At 42.2% G+C, this 12,702-nt stretch overlaps 1 protein-coding gene and 1 long non-coding RNA gene across 6 annotated transcripts in view; one reads left to right on the forward strand and one right to left on the reverse strand.

Annotated features, from left to right (window-relative positions):
• The window catches only part of LOC109560636 (placenta-specific gene 8 protein-like), a 55,119-nt gene that overhangs the window by 27,121 nt on the left and 15,296 nt on the right, over nt 1–12,702 (reverse strand). For 3 of the 5 annotated variants that reach the window (XR_011567260.1, XR_011567259.1, XR_011567261.1), the window contains 2 exons: nt 7,478–9,803; nt 4,566–4,651 (listed from right to left, as the gene is read on the reverse strand). The gene's annotated coding sequence lies outside the window, so the exon portion shown is untranslated. Of the gene's footprint in view, nt 1–3,691; nt 3,768–4,565; nt 4,652–7,477; nt 9,804–12,702 lie in introns of those variants that run through there. The other 2 variants (XM_019963025.2, XM_070791704.1) reach the window with 2 other exon arrangements.
• Nucleotides 1–12,702, forward strand: part of LOC139183665 (uncharacterized) — a 48,196-nt gene that overhangs the window by 12,029 nt on the left and 23,465 nt on the right. The window lies entirely within an intron of this gene.

A 12,702-nucleotide genomic window follows, 5' to 3' on the forward strand; every position in this document is an offset into this window, starting at 1 on the left:
TCCACCGGCCAAAGCAGGAGATGCAGAGTCGATCCCTGGTTTGGGAAGATTACTTGGAGAAGGAAATGACAACCCACTCCAGTATACTTGCTCAGGAAATCCCACAGATAGAGGAGCCTGGCAGGTTACAGTCTATGGGGTCTCAAAAAAGTCAATATGACTTAGCGACTAAACAACAAGAACAAACCTTCTGGTCAATGCTATGAAGACAAAAATTACAATACGGACCCTTAGATTATATAATAAGTTGACTAATTGGCTTCATTCTGATTCTGGCTCCATTGGTGTAAGTGAAGGAGGCTTTGGAATTGATATTTTTAAAACTTTCTAGGTGATTCCAGGGTACAGGGAGAGCTGAGAATTAAATTATCATAATTATTGAAGGAAGTCTATCCAAAATGATGATTTGAGTACTGAAGTAATGGAGCGTAAGTCTTTTACACAAAGATAAAACACACATTTCCCCTCTAATTTCAAATTCCCCTCCCACTTAATTTTTCACCCCAAACATGTATAATTTTTAAAACTTAGTTCAAACAGTACAATCAATGAACATAAATCTAAATATCACAAAAATGTCAAAAGAAAATGTTTCTTTTAAATCCAGCATACAAGGCTAACCACTATTTTTTTTAGGGGGGCACACGGCATGCGGGACCTTTAGTTCCCTGACCAGGGATCAAACCTGTACCCTGGCAGTGAAAGCACAGAGTCTTAACCACTGGACTGCCAGGGAAGTCCAAAGATGAACTACTGTTGACATCTGTGATGTATGTCCTTCCATTTAATCCAATAAAAATTTGGTTTGTGTGTGTAGGAACACATTTTAATGAGTTTACTCCCAAATGTGGCAGTAAAACACTTTTCCTACAGGGAAAAGAAGGCTGTTTTCTTTTTTGTTATAACTGGGGAGTGAGCATTTATCTCTTTTAGAATTGGGATCCAATCATTGGGCTCTAGCTCAGAATTATTATCTAATTAGTTAAAACTTCCACCGTGACTCTTGAGTTGGTGTAAAGGAACAGAAAGAGTCTTTCCAAGAAAGAGTTTGAGTTCTTCCAGCTCATCCCCCAATTTATTTCTGTCTGCAGAATAAAAGGCTGAAATATTATTGGTTGAGTGAATGGATCCTTGAGTTAGAAGTTTTAAGTCATATACAGCTATGAAAACTCTCATCTAAAATCAGATTCCTCCCTTAGGCAATTATTTTCCCAGACTCATGTCTTGCCTTTATTCTATCTGCTGTCTCTTCACCTCTTTCTTGGAAATCTTTGTCTCCAATAGGAACTCAGCAGGGGAGAATCCCAGAAAGAGAAGAGGGGATCACCAGCTCCTGGACTTGCAGAGGGCTTATCTCCACCCATGTTTGGAATATCTATTATCTGGTCTTATCAGCATAGCAAACTTGTAACTGTCTCAGAATTAATATCTTGGCTAGAAGAACCAGAAGACCTAAGAAGTACAGGACTGTAATTTAAAACTTGCTGCAACTTAAATTAGAACTGGAATCATCTGTCCTTTGAGTCACATGGGTTGAAGATCATTTACAGCTAATAGCTCCATTCACTTCAGCACAAACATCTTGAAGGGACTTAGCTGATTTTTTAAAGTCTGTTTTGGTCAACAGTCAACTTTGCTAGGAGAAGGCAATGGCACCCCACTCCAGTACTTTTGCCTGGAAAATCTCATGGACAGAGGAGCCTGGTGGGCTGCAGTCCATGGGGTTGCTAGAGTCAGACACGATTGAGCGACTTCACTTTCACTTTTCACTTTCATGCATTGGAGAAGGAAATGGCAACCCACTCCAGTGTTCTTGCCTGAAGAATCCCAGGGACGGGTAAGCCTGGTGGGCTGCCGTCTATGGGGTCGCACAGAGTCAGACACGACTGAAGTGTCTTAGCAGCAGCAGCAACTTTGCTAAATAATTTTAGATTTTGTGCTATTAGCAAGGGATGGGGTTGTGGGGGGAGGCAGCAGGAAGAGCCCTCCACCCCACTCAATGCCCACAAATTGCATTGGTGATGGAAGAAAAGAGGGTTAAGATAGTGCTGGTCATTAGCCATAAAATCAAGGGTCAAAAGTTACAGAATGGTGAATTTGGGTGGTGTCCGTAACCCAAGAGCTTCCCTGGTGGCTCAGTGGTAAAGAATCTACCTGCCAATGCAGGGGACACAGGTTCGATCCCTGGGTTGGGAAGATCCCCTAGAGAAGGAAATGGCAACCCATTCCAGTATTCTTGCCTGGAAAATCCTATGGACAGAGGAGCCTGATGGGCTGCAATGGGTTTACCAAAGAGTTGGACATGACTTAGCAGCTAAACAACAGCAGCAACAGCTGTAATCCAAAACTTGAGCAAGTCCTATCCAATACTTTCTAAGACAATAACTAAAACCATTTCTGAGTGCTCTAGTCAATATAAATGGATCTCAAAACTTCAGTGAAAATACTATTAGCTGGTGGCCGCGGAACACTTAAATGTTGACAAACTTAACTTGGGAAAAAAAGCAGGAACCAATACACTTAATTATCAAACTTTTGTTCTCCTAAAAGCCTCTGGATGTCTTCTTCCAGAAAATGATCTATGCACTAGGAGGGGCAGCCGTTAAACGGACCCACACATTTATCTGCACACACACATTTATCTTTGTTCTCACCTCCCTACACAATCTATGCACTAAGAGGGGCAGACGTTAAAAACGCACAGGCACATTTATCTCCATTCTCACTGCCTCCCACCCCATCCCCATTAAACCCAAATGAGTTTATAAGTAGCGTTAAGTGCCAATTCCTCAATAAAACTGATGGCTGAACAATGATGCTTGTTCAGTACTCTTGGCTTCCTCTGCATTTTGCTAATACATGGAAGTGCACTGGGGTGGGTCTTCCGATGGATTGCTTTGGATGGCCTCGAAAGAGCTAAACTAAGCATATCCTCAGGGCTGCAATAAAGTGAAATAAAATAAAGGAAAAATATTTATTCTCCTTCCTCAAATAAAGGTAATCTTTGACGGAAATAATCAAATTACACTGGACTTCTTTACATATGGAGGAATGTAGATAGCATACCACACGTTTTTCAGTGTGTTTAAGACCTTGTCACTGACTCAGTGGACAGGAATCTGAGCGAATTCCGGGAGTGATGAAGAACATGGAAGCCTTCAGTTCAGGTGTGCTGCGGTCCATGGGGTCACAGAGTGGGACATGACTGAGTGTCTGAACAACAACAAAAGGCCTCTTGGAGGGCTTCCCTGGTGGCTCAGACAGTAAAGAATCTGCCCACAATGCAGGAGAACTGGGCTCAATCCCCGGGTGGGGAAGATCCCCTGGAGAAGGGAATGGCAACCCACTCCTATATTCTTGCCTGGAGAATTCTATCGTCAGAGGAGCCTGGCAGGCTATAGTCCATGAGATCGCAAACAGTCAGACACGACTGTGTGACTCACACACCCACACTAGGCCTCTCAAGGCTTCCCAGGTGGCTCAAGTGGTAAAGAATCTGCCTGCGAATGTGGGAGAAGCAGGAGATGCTGTTTTGGTCCCTGGGTTGGGAAGATGCCCTGAAAAAGGAAATGGCAACCTGCTCCAGTGTTCTTGCCTGGAGAATTCCATGGACAGAGGAGCCTGGCGGGCTGTTGTCCATGGGGTTGCAAAGAGTCAGACACGACTGTGTGGTTGAGTGTGAGCGTCTGACCTGATATTTTAAGATCAGCTGTTTTCAGGTCCCTTGCCTCTACTGGAGTTTGAGCTCTATGGATTCTGGCCACTCATCTTTTTATCCTAACACGATGCCTGAAACAGAGTAGAGGCTCAATGAACAAATGTACGAATACAGAAACAGTAAGTCTCATGTGCACAATTTCAAAGTCTCGAGACCAGACATCCATCTAGATGTCATGCATTTTATCGACCATCTTTAAGAAATAAAAAAGAAAAAAAAAAACTTTTCTCCCTGACCCCTTTCTTTAAATCATACACGTGAGAAGAATTAATCATTCCCTCAACAGTGAAAATACTAAGATTTGCCTTGGTAATATTGCCCATAATAACAACAATGCAAATCAGGAAAGGTGACAAATGGCCAGACTGTGATGATCTCAAACATGTGTTTTTGTTATACAAAAACAGAGAGAATAACTTCAGACAGTAAAGTAATAATAAACTGCAAAATCTAGCAATGGTAATTTCCACAGCAAGTCTTGAAACTAATTACAAAATAACAAAGTTTCTAGAAGGAATTTAGAATAATCTGCTTAAACAACCCATCTTAATTTCTTCTTTATAACTAAGAATATTTTTTCACTTAAAAAATGTCTCTTCATCTTTAAGAGACAGTCTATATACACGATCTTATGAATCGCCCCATCAAATTTAATTTAAAAGACAATTACATGTTGCAGACATGTGGCTTTTAACAAAAATTCACTTATTATTCAATTCTACCTTATATTAGTTATATGATAAGAATTTACTGGCTCAATAATTTATTAAAATAATTTTCTTTTGAAAGAGGATGAAAGAGAAAGACAAGAAGTTTGCAACATTAAAGTTATTGCAAAAATACTCACCACACACAGGCTGACTGCAGAGGACAGCAGCTCAGATCAGCAGGAAAAACCTCTGGAACACCGCACTTTTGTTCTGTAGCCCAGGGCTGTCATCAGTTAAGGCGGGGTTGGGTGGGAAGGAGGTGTGGAAAGTTAGGAGGTGGGACTGGAGGAAAGCAAGCAAGCCTGTCTTTACTGCTTGGAGTGGGTTGGGGTGGTCAGTGTTTCTCCATTTAAGAAAGTGGACACTCTGTTTCATCTGATTACATTTATTTTATGCGACATTTGCCTGATAATACTGCTTCCTTAGACAGCAAGATTTATCTATGATTGGGCAACAACACGTCTTATGAAGGTCCAAGTTTTATTTATTTAGGATTTCTAGAATTCATCTATTTCCTAAGGCATTTAAGGATCTTGACATGTTTAAAAGTGAGAATTGAGCAGCTGGCCTTATGATTCAAAAATGCTAAAGACATATTAGATTTCCTTTTTGTCAGATTGTTTTCTAAGCTAAAGCGCTGGATGGCCAATGAGAGACAAGAGAAGCTATTGAAGGTTAGGGGTGCAGAGAGGGACAGTGGCAATTTTGGAGTCACCCGTCTGGTGCTGGTGTGGAGCCTGGATTCCAGAAGGCAAGATTGTCGTCATGGAGATCACTGCAGGGACAATTTCATAGAAAGAGAAGGTGCAGGGTTTCCCTGGTGGCTCAGTAGTAAAGACTCTGCCTGCAAAGCAGGAGACTTGGGTTCCATCCCTGGGTCAGGAAGATCCCCTGGTGGAGGAGATGGCAACCCACTCCATCATTCTTGCCTGGAAAATCCCAGGGACAGAGGAGCCTGGTGGGCTATAGTCCACGGGGTCACAGAGACCCCATACCTCATACATACCACTGAGTAGAAAACCCAGGTATCGGCATAATCGATATGACCTTATTGTAGAAGACTGGAGTGTGAGCTGAAACCATAGCACTCAGCCAGAATGGGCGGTGATATCGTTCCCGTCCTAGGAGAGTGTATGACCTGGGAAGTGAGACACGCCGTGTGGCCCATATAGAAAATATCCTTCCCTGGCGGCTCAGTGGTAAGGAATCTGCCTGCCAGTGCAGGAGACACAGGTCCCACCCCTGGGTGAGGAAGACCCCGTGGAGAAGGAAATGGCAACCCACTCCAGTATTAAAAAAGAAAGAAAGAAAGAAAATATCCTTTTGCTGTTCCTTCAGTTCAGTTCAGTTCAGATGATCAGTCATGTCCGACTCTTTGGGACCCCATGGAAGCACACCAGGCTTCCCTGTCCTTCACTATCTCTCAGAGTTTGCTCAAACTCATATCCATTGAGTCGGTGATGCCATCCAACCATCTCGTCCTCCACCACCCCCTTCTCCTCCTGCCTTCAATCTTTGCCAGCATCAGGGTCTTTCCCAATGAGTTGACTTTTCGCATCAGGTGGCCTAAGTAGTAGAATTTCAGCTTTAGCATCACTCCTTCCAATGAATATTCAGGGTTGACTTCCTTTAGAATTGACTGGTTTGATCTCCTTGCTGTCCAAGGGACTCCCAAGAGTCAAAGCAAGAGGTCATCAAGTTCTAGGCTACTTATTCTGTGGATCTTGGGCAAATCTCTTCACAAAAAAGGCTGTAATGCATTAAATCTCTAGCATGTGCTTAAAGCACAAAATCATTTCAACTAATGTCATATATCTTCATCATTTGACATTCATAGCAACTGTCATTGTTACTACTACTACTAATAATAAGGAAACTGAGTCCAGAGAAGTTGAATAGTTTCCAAGGGCCCTACAGCAGCTAATCTGAAAGGGTGGAATGTGAATCCAGGCTTATCTGACATAAAAGTCTGTATTTTTCCACTATGACTCTTAACTATAAGAGTCTTATAACTATAAAACAGTGGTGAAAACATCCACATTTCAGGACCCTGGTGAGGATTAAATAAGATAATATGGGAGAGCCTGGATACATGGACAATATGCAATAGAGTCGCGTTTCCCTCCCCTCTCACCCCTACCCTTTCCCAGGATGAAGCCCTTTTTTTAAGGTTCTTTCAAAGCCATCTGTGTACCCCTCTCCTCCACAGTAGGACATCTCACCTGCCCCACTCTCCAGCTGGACACTGAGCCTTTGAAGGACAGGGGGAGGCCTCTGTCACTGGCATGAGTGAAATTCAGGGGCCGTGGGGTCACATTAAAATGTCTTTAGAGTTATGGTCCGAGCCAGCCACAGGTGTCACAGTAGTAAAGAATCCACCTGCCAATTCAGGAGACGTGGTTTCAATCCCTGGGTCAGGAAGATCCCCTGGTGGAGGAGATGGCAACCCACTCCATCATTCTTGCCTGGAAAATCCCAGGGACAGAGGAGCCTGGTGGGCTATAGTCCATGGGGTCACAGAGTTGGACATGACTGAGCACTCACTCACTCATTCGCTGAGCCAGTCACACAGAAACAGGAAAAGAATCACCCAGGGATTAATTGAATTCCATCAAATGGGGAAGGATCCAGGATTTGGGAACTTCATGCGTTCTGCCCATTTATACCAATTGAACATTTTAAAAAGGGACCCACCAAGTCATCTGTGATTGAGTTAAATCAGGCCCCCCAGGTTCTATATTCTAGTCTCTGATTCTTTTATTCATTCATTCACCAAACATATACATATATACTAAGTCCTTGCTATGCAACAGGACTGTGTGATGTACCAGCGATATAAGAGCAACAAACAGGTTTCCTGCTCTCAAGATGCCCATTTGGTTTTATCCTAGTAAAGGAGAAAGAGGAAAGAAAAAACACGCAAACACAAACAAACCCCAAGTCAACATCCAAGTGAATAAAACTGTTGTGTATTGTTCTAAAGGGTTGCAAAGACAGTCATCAGGGGGCTGTGGTTCTGAAAGAGGGAGTCGGGGAAGCCAGGACCTACCTCAGACAGGATGGGCAGGGGAGGCCTCCCTGGAGCAGACACCCGAGGAGGATCGGGAGGTGGCTGTGTGGATGGGTGGGAGGAGCATTCCCAGAGAGGGCAAAAGTCCCGGCATGAGCTCGGTGGATTTGAGGAAGTGAAAGGAGCATCTGTAGAAGTAGGAAGTGTTCAGATGGTCTATGTGAGGAGTCCTGGAATGGCAGCAGAGAGAGGTTTATAGGACTATTCAGGAAAGGCTCCACAGAGACTTCTGTGGTGGTCCAGTGGTTGAGATGCCGAGTTCCCACTGCAGGGGGTGTGGGTTCGATCCCTGGTCAGGGATCCTATGTGCTGTGTGGCCAAACATTTAAAAAATTAAAAACAAAAACAACAGAAAAGACTCCTTAAAGAACTATATATATATTAAAATTTGTGTATTTATTTATGGCTGTGCTGGATCTTCATTACTGTGTAGGTTTTCTATAGTTTCAGCAAGCGGGGGCTACTCCCGAGCTGTGGTGCACGGGCTTCTCATTGCAGTGGCTTCTCTTGTTGCACATCATGGGATCTAGGGTGCTTGGGCTTCAGTATTTGCAATGTACAGGCTTAGATGACCTGCAGCATGCGGAATCTTCCCGGACCAGGACTTGAACCCATGTCCCCTGCATTGACAGAAAGCTTCTTAAGCACTGGACAACCAGGGAAGTCCAAGAACTATATTTTCAAGGAGACAGACTTGTGAAAGATGTGTGTGTGTGTGTGTGTGTGTGTGTGTGTGTGTGTATGTGTGTGTGTGAACTCCTGCTGAGAAAATCACCAGGCCTTTTTTTTTTTTTGTCTTTCTTTGATCAAAAGATGTGGCGTGGCCACAACCTGGCTGGTGTTGCTCTTTTCTTTGCAAACAGGTTCCACAAGCTCTGGGGCTGAGAATGTGGAGATTTAGTGGTTGATGACAAATTCTCTGAGAAAAGTGATCAGGTTGGGTATTGACTAGACTGCTTTGGAGAGTCATTGCCATTTTCAAAAAGGACTAAGTAGCCACTGGCCTGTGTCATATGAGCACTGCCTGGGGTGGAGTTCTATAACTATTGCTTCTGGGGTTACTCACTGAGTAAATGTTTATCAAGACAGTAAATGCTTATCCATGATAGTGGTGCCCAGTACGGCTTCTGGAGTTAGAATCACTGCTGGCTCACTGTGTGACCTTGGTCTAGTTAGTCACCATCTCTGCTTCAAATTCTTCAAATTCTTCATAGGGTTACTGTTGGGATTAAATAGTGAACGTGTCCTAGTAGTTTGAGCTTCCCTGGTGGCTCAGTGGTAAAGAATCCGCCTGCCAATGCAGGAGACTTGGGTTCGATCCGAGTCAGATCCCTGGAGAAGGAAATGGCAACCCACTCCAGTATTCTTGCTGGGAAATCCTATGGACAGAGGAGCCTGGTAGGCTACAGTCTGAAGAGTCACAAGGGTCGGACTTGACTTTGTGACTAAAGTCATGTAGTCATACCACCACTACCTAGCAGTCTATAAATATGTGTATAAGTATTCAGCAAATACTGCTTTTCTCCTCCCTTCTCCCTTGAATTAAGGAAGTGGGGAAAAGGAATCATAACGAAAAGAAATTTAAGAAGTAGAATCCGCAGACTTGCTATATGGAATATGGTCAGTGAGACAGCAAAATTGAAATGGATCTCAAGTTTCTATCCTGGGACACTGCTTGGCAGTTGTATCGTTTAAGACTCTTTCTGACTGCAATCACAGAATATTAACTGTAAATATTAAGTGTTAGTCATGGGCTTCTCTCATAGCTCAGTTGGTAAAGAATCTGCTTGCAATGCCGGAGACCCAGGGTCGATTTCTGGGTTAGGAAGATCCCCTGGAGAAGGAAATTGCAACCCACTCCAGTATTTTTGCCTGGAGAATCCCATGGACAGAGGAGCCTGGCAGACTACAGTTCATGGAGTCACAAAAGTCAGACATGAGGTGGATTCTTTACTGTCTGAGCCACCAGGGAGGCCAAGAATCCTGGAGTGGGTAGCCTGTCTCTTCTCCAGGGGATCTTCCTGATCCTGGGATTGAACTGGGGTCTCCTGAATTGCAGGTGGATTCTTTATGCCCGAGCTACCAGAGAAGATCATATTAAGCAAAAAAGGAAATTTATTGCCTCATATCTGAAAAATCTTGGGTGCAACCAATTTTGGGACCAACTTGCTCCAGGTCCAACCATGTAACCAAGGCCCAGTGGTCTTGGTTCTGCTCTGCTTCATGCCAACTTCATTCCTTCTCAAACTTCATGTGGAGGTTCAGGGGCCACCAACAGGTCCAGACTTGTCCTCTCAGATCGTCTCTAATAAATAGGTAAATAATAACAGTAGTTAACACCCACATTTGCTTACACCAAAAACAGCAGGGCAACTACTCTTTTTACATATATTGACACTTGTAATTTTCACAAGAATGATGTAAGTAGGAAAAACTCTCTAGAAACCAAGGAAAAATAATCCACTTTTATTGAGATTAATAGGACCCTGAAAACAGTATTAAAAGGAACATTTAGAGCTCTAAAATGCCTTCATAATTTAAAAGTAAAACCAAAAAAAAAAAAAAAAGAAACTAAATATTCATCTTTAAAAAGTTAGAAAAAGAAAACACGAAATTGAAATCAATCGACAAAGGTAAAAGTTGAAATTAATGATATAGAAAAAATAATATATTAAAATAGTATTAGTAAGAAGGACAAATTAGAATCTGCTGGAAATAACTCCAAAAGTTAGTGAATAGACTAGTAAACTATATATAAAACAGACAGAAAATGCGCAAAGTTGATGAGGTCAAAAAAGAGAAGGAAATAAAAGAAGTTAGGAATGAGAGAAAAAGTCATGACCATAGGTATGTGAGAAATTCAAAAATTTGAGAGACTCATTATAGGCAACTCTATAGCAATGATTATGAAAGCCTACAGAAATGTGTGATTTCCTGGCAAAACACAAGCTATTAAAACAGACCCAAGAAGACGGAAAAAACAAAAACAGAACAACAATAATGTGCTTGGAGGTCAATACTGAAAAGATTCTAGGGCCCGATGGCCTCAGAGTTGGGCTTTAATCTACCTCTAAATGTCTGACAATTCCAGTGCTAAGTAATTTAGACCCTTGCTCCTCAAAGTGTGTTCCTGGACTGGTAGTATTAGTATCACCTGGGAGCTGGTTAGAAATGGAAATTCAGCCACTCCTCCAAGCCATAGAAAAGTCTTTTAAAATGATGTTTTGAAGCCACTGTAATTTTAACACCAAAATTTAAGAAAGAAAAAAATGTATAGATTATTTTTAATCACTAATTATAATTATAGATTAATATCACTGATGATTTAGAGAGGAAAATTATAGAAGACTTCTTTGTACATTATATCAAAAGAATAAAAGACAATAAATAAGCAAGGTTTATTCCACAACTGCATGAGTGGGTCAGTCTCTAAGTCCATCACCATAATTTATTACACTGATAAACTAAGAGAAAACATCAGCAGATATTCTAACAGCACTTGCTTAAATTCAACAACCATTCAATCGGAATAAAAATTCTAAGCAGGTAGGTATAAAAGAAAATTATTTAACCAGGCAAAAGACTATTTATTCCAAACCAATGGCAAATATTATCTTAAGAGAATGTGATAAGGTGGATGGATACTAGATAAACATACAGAAACCAAAAGGTCTTTTCTGCTCTAATAAGTTCAGTTCAGTTCAGTCGCTCAATCGTGTCCGACTCTTTGCGACCCCATGAATTGCAGCACGCCAGGCCTCTCTGTCCATCACCAACTCCCAGAGTTTACCCAAACTCATGTCGAGTCAGTGATGCCATCCAGCCATCTCATCCTCTGTCATCCCCTTCTCCTCCTGCCCCCAATCCCTCCCAGCATCAGGGTCTTTTCCAGTGAGTCAACTCTTCGCATGAGGTGGCCAAAGTATTGGAGTTCCGGCTTCAGCATCAGTCCTTCCAATGAACACCCAGGACTGATCTCCTTTAGGTTTCTGCTCTAATAAGAACCAGCAAAAAGTAAAAATGGGAACATATTTTTTTCCATTTATAATAGTGATGAAAACTAAACTACTTAGGAATAATTCTAATAAGAAAATAACAGAAAATATAGAGAAAAAAAATCTTACTGTCTTGTTAAAACAGAAAAAAATCTGAATAGCTGGAAAAGATGTTCATGTTTTTGGATGAGAAATCTTATAATAAAGTCAATGCTTTTAAAATTGATTTCATGCAGTTCCATTAGAATGAAAACAAGGGTTTTTTTTTTTTTTTTTTTCTTTCTTAGAATTAGATAAAATGATCATATAGTTCATTGGGAAAGATAAATTGTCCAATATTAGGTTAAGAAAACTATGAAAAAGGGAAATAGTATCTAAAGCTGAAGCTCCAGTACTTTGGCCACCTGATGTGAAGAGCCAACTCATTAGAAAAGACCCTGATGCTAGGAAAGATTGAGGGCAGGGGGAGAAGGCGATTACAAAGAATGAGATGGTTGGATGGCATCACCGTCTCAATGGACATGAGTTTGAGGAAATTCCAGGAGACAGTGAAGGACAGGGAAGCCTGGCATGCTGCAGTCCATGGAATCGCAGAGTCAGACACCACTTAGCAACTGAGCAACAACAACAACAGTTTTTGATGTTTTATTTAAGTGACATTTTTTGGGGATGCCCATGTAGAAATATCCAGCTGTTAATGTGAAAAAATGCACTTTTCATTCTCTGGTAGGACCAGAGAAGTGGGTCTGAGAACTTTCTTTTGAGATGTTATGAATGACTGAGTCACCACGGAAGAGAAAATGATATTCCCAGGGGTTATGGTTGGAGACCTGAGGTTAGTCCAGTGGTCACTCCAGTGACCACTTCCAGACCACGTCATTCTGGGTACACCATTCAATGGCTTTAATGAACCTTGTATGTGTCCTCAGTTACACAAAGAGCTATTAATATTAGCGCCTGCCCTCCACTCCACAGAACATAAGCGTGATGTCTGAGTGGTTGTGGTTGTGGTTGTAAACCAGCAAGCACTATGCAAGTTAAGGACATGGGTGAAGATGGTGCTGCCTGAGACTGAGCACTGGGGTTCTGGCCTCACCCTTTCACCTGGTCCACAGATACCTACCCATCCTTCAGATCTCAGACCCAGTTGCCTTCCCTGATCTCCCCTTGGCCCAGTGCCCCCATCATGAACTGCTATTGCAAGTCCAC

This window comes from Bos indicus, chromosome 6 (assembly GCF_029378745.1).
Source record: "Bos indicus isolate NIAB-ARS_2022 breed Sahiwal x Tharparkar chromosome 6, NIAB-ARS_B.indTharparkar_mat_pri_1.0, whole genome shotgun sequence".
Lineage (NCBI taxonomy): Eukaryota > Metazoa > Chordata > Mammalia > Artiodactyla > Bovidae > Bos > Bos indicus.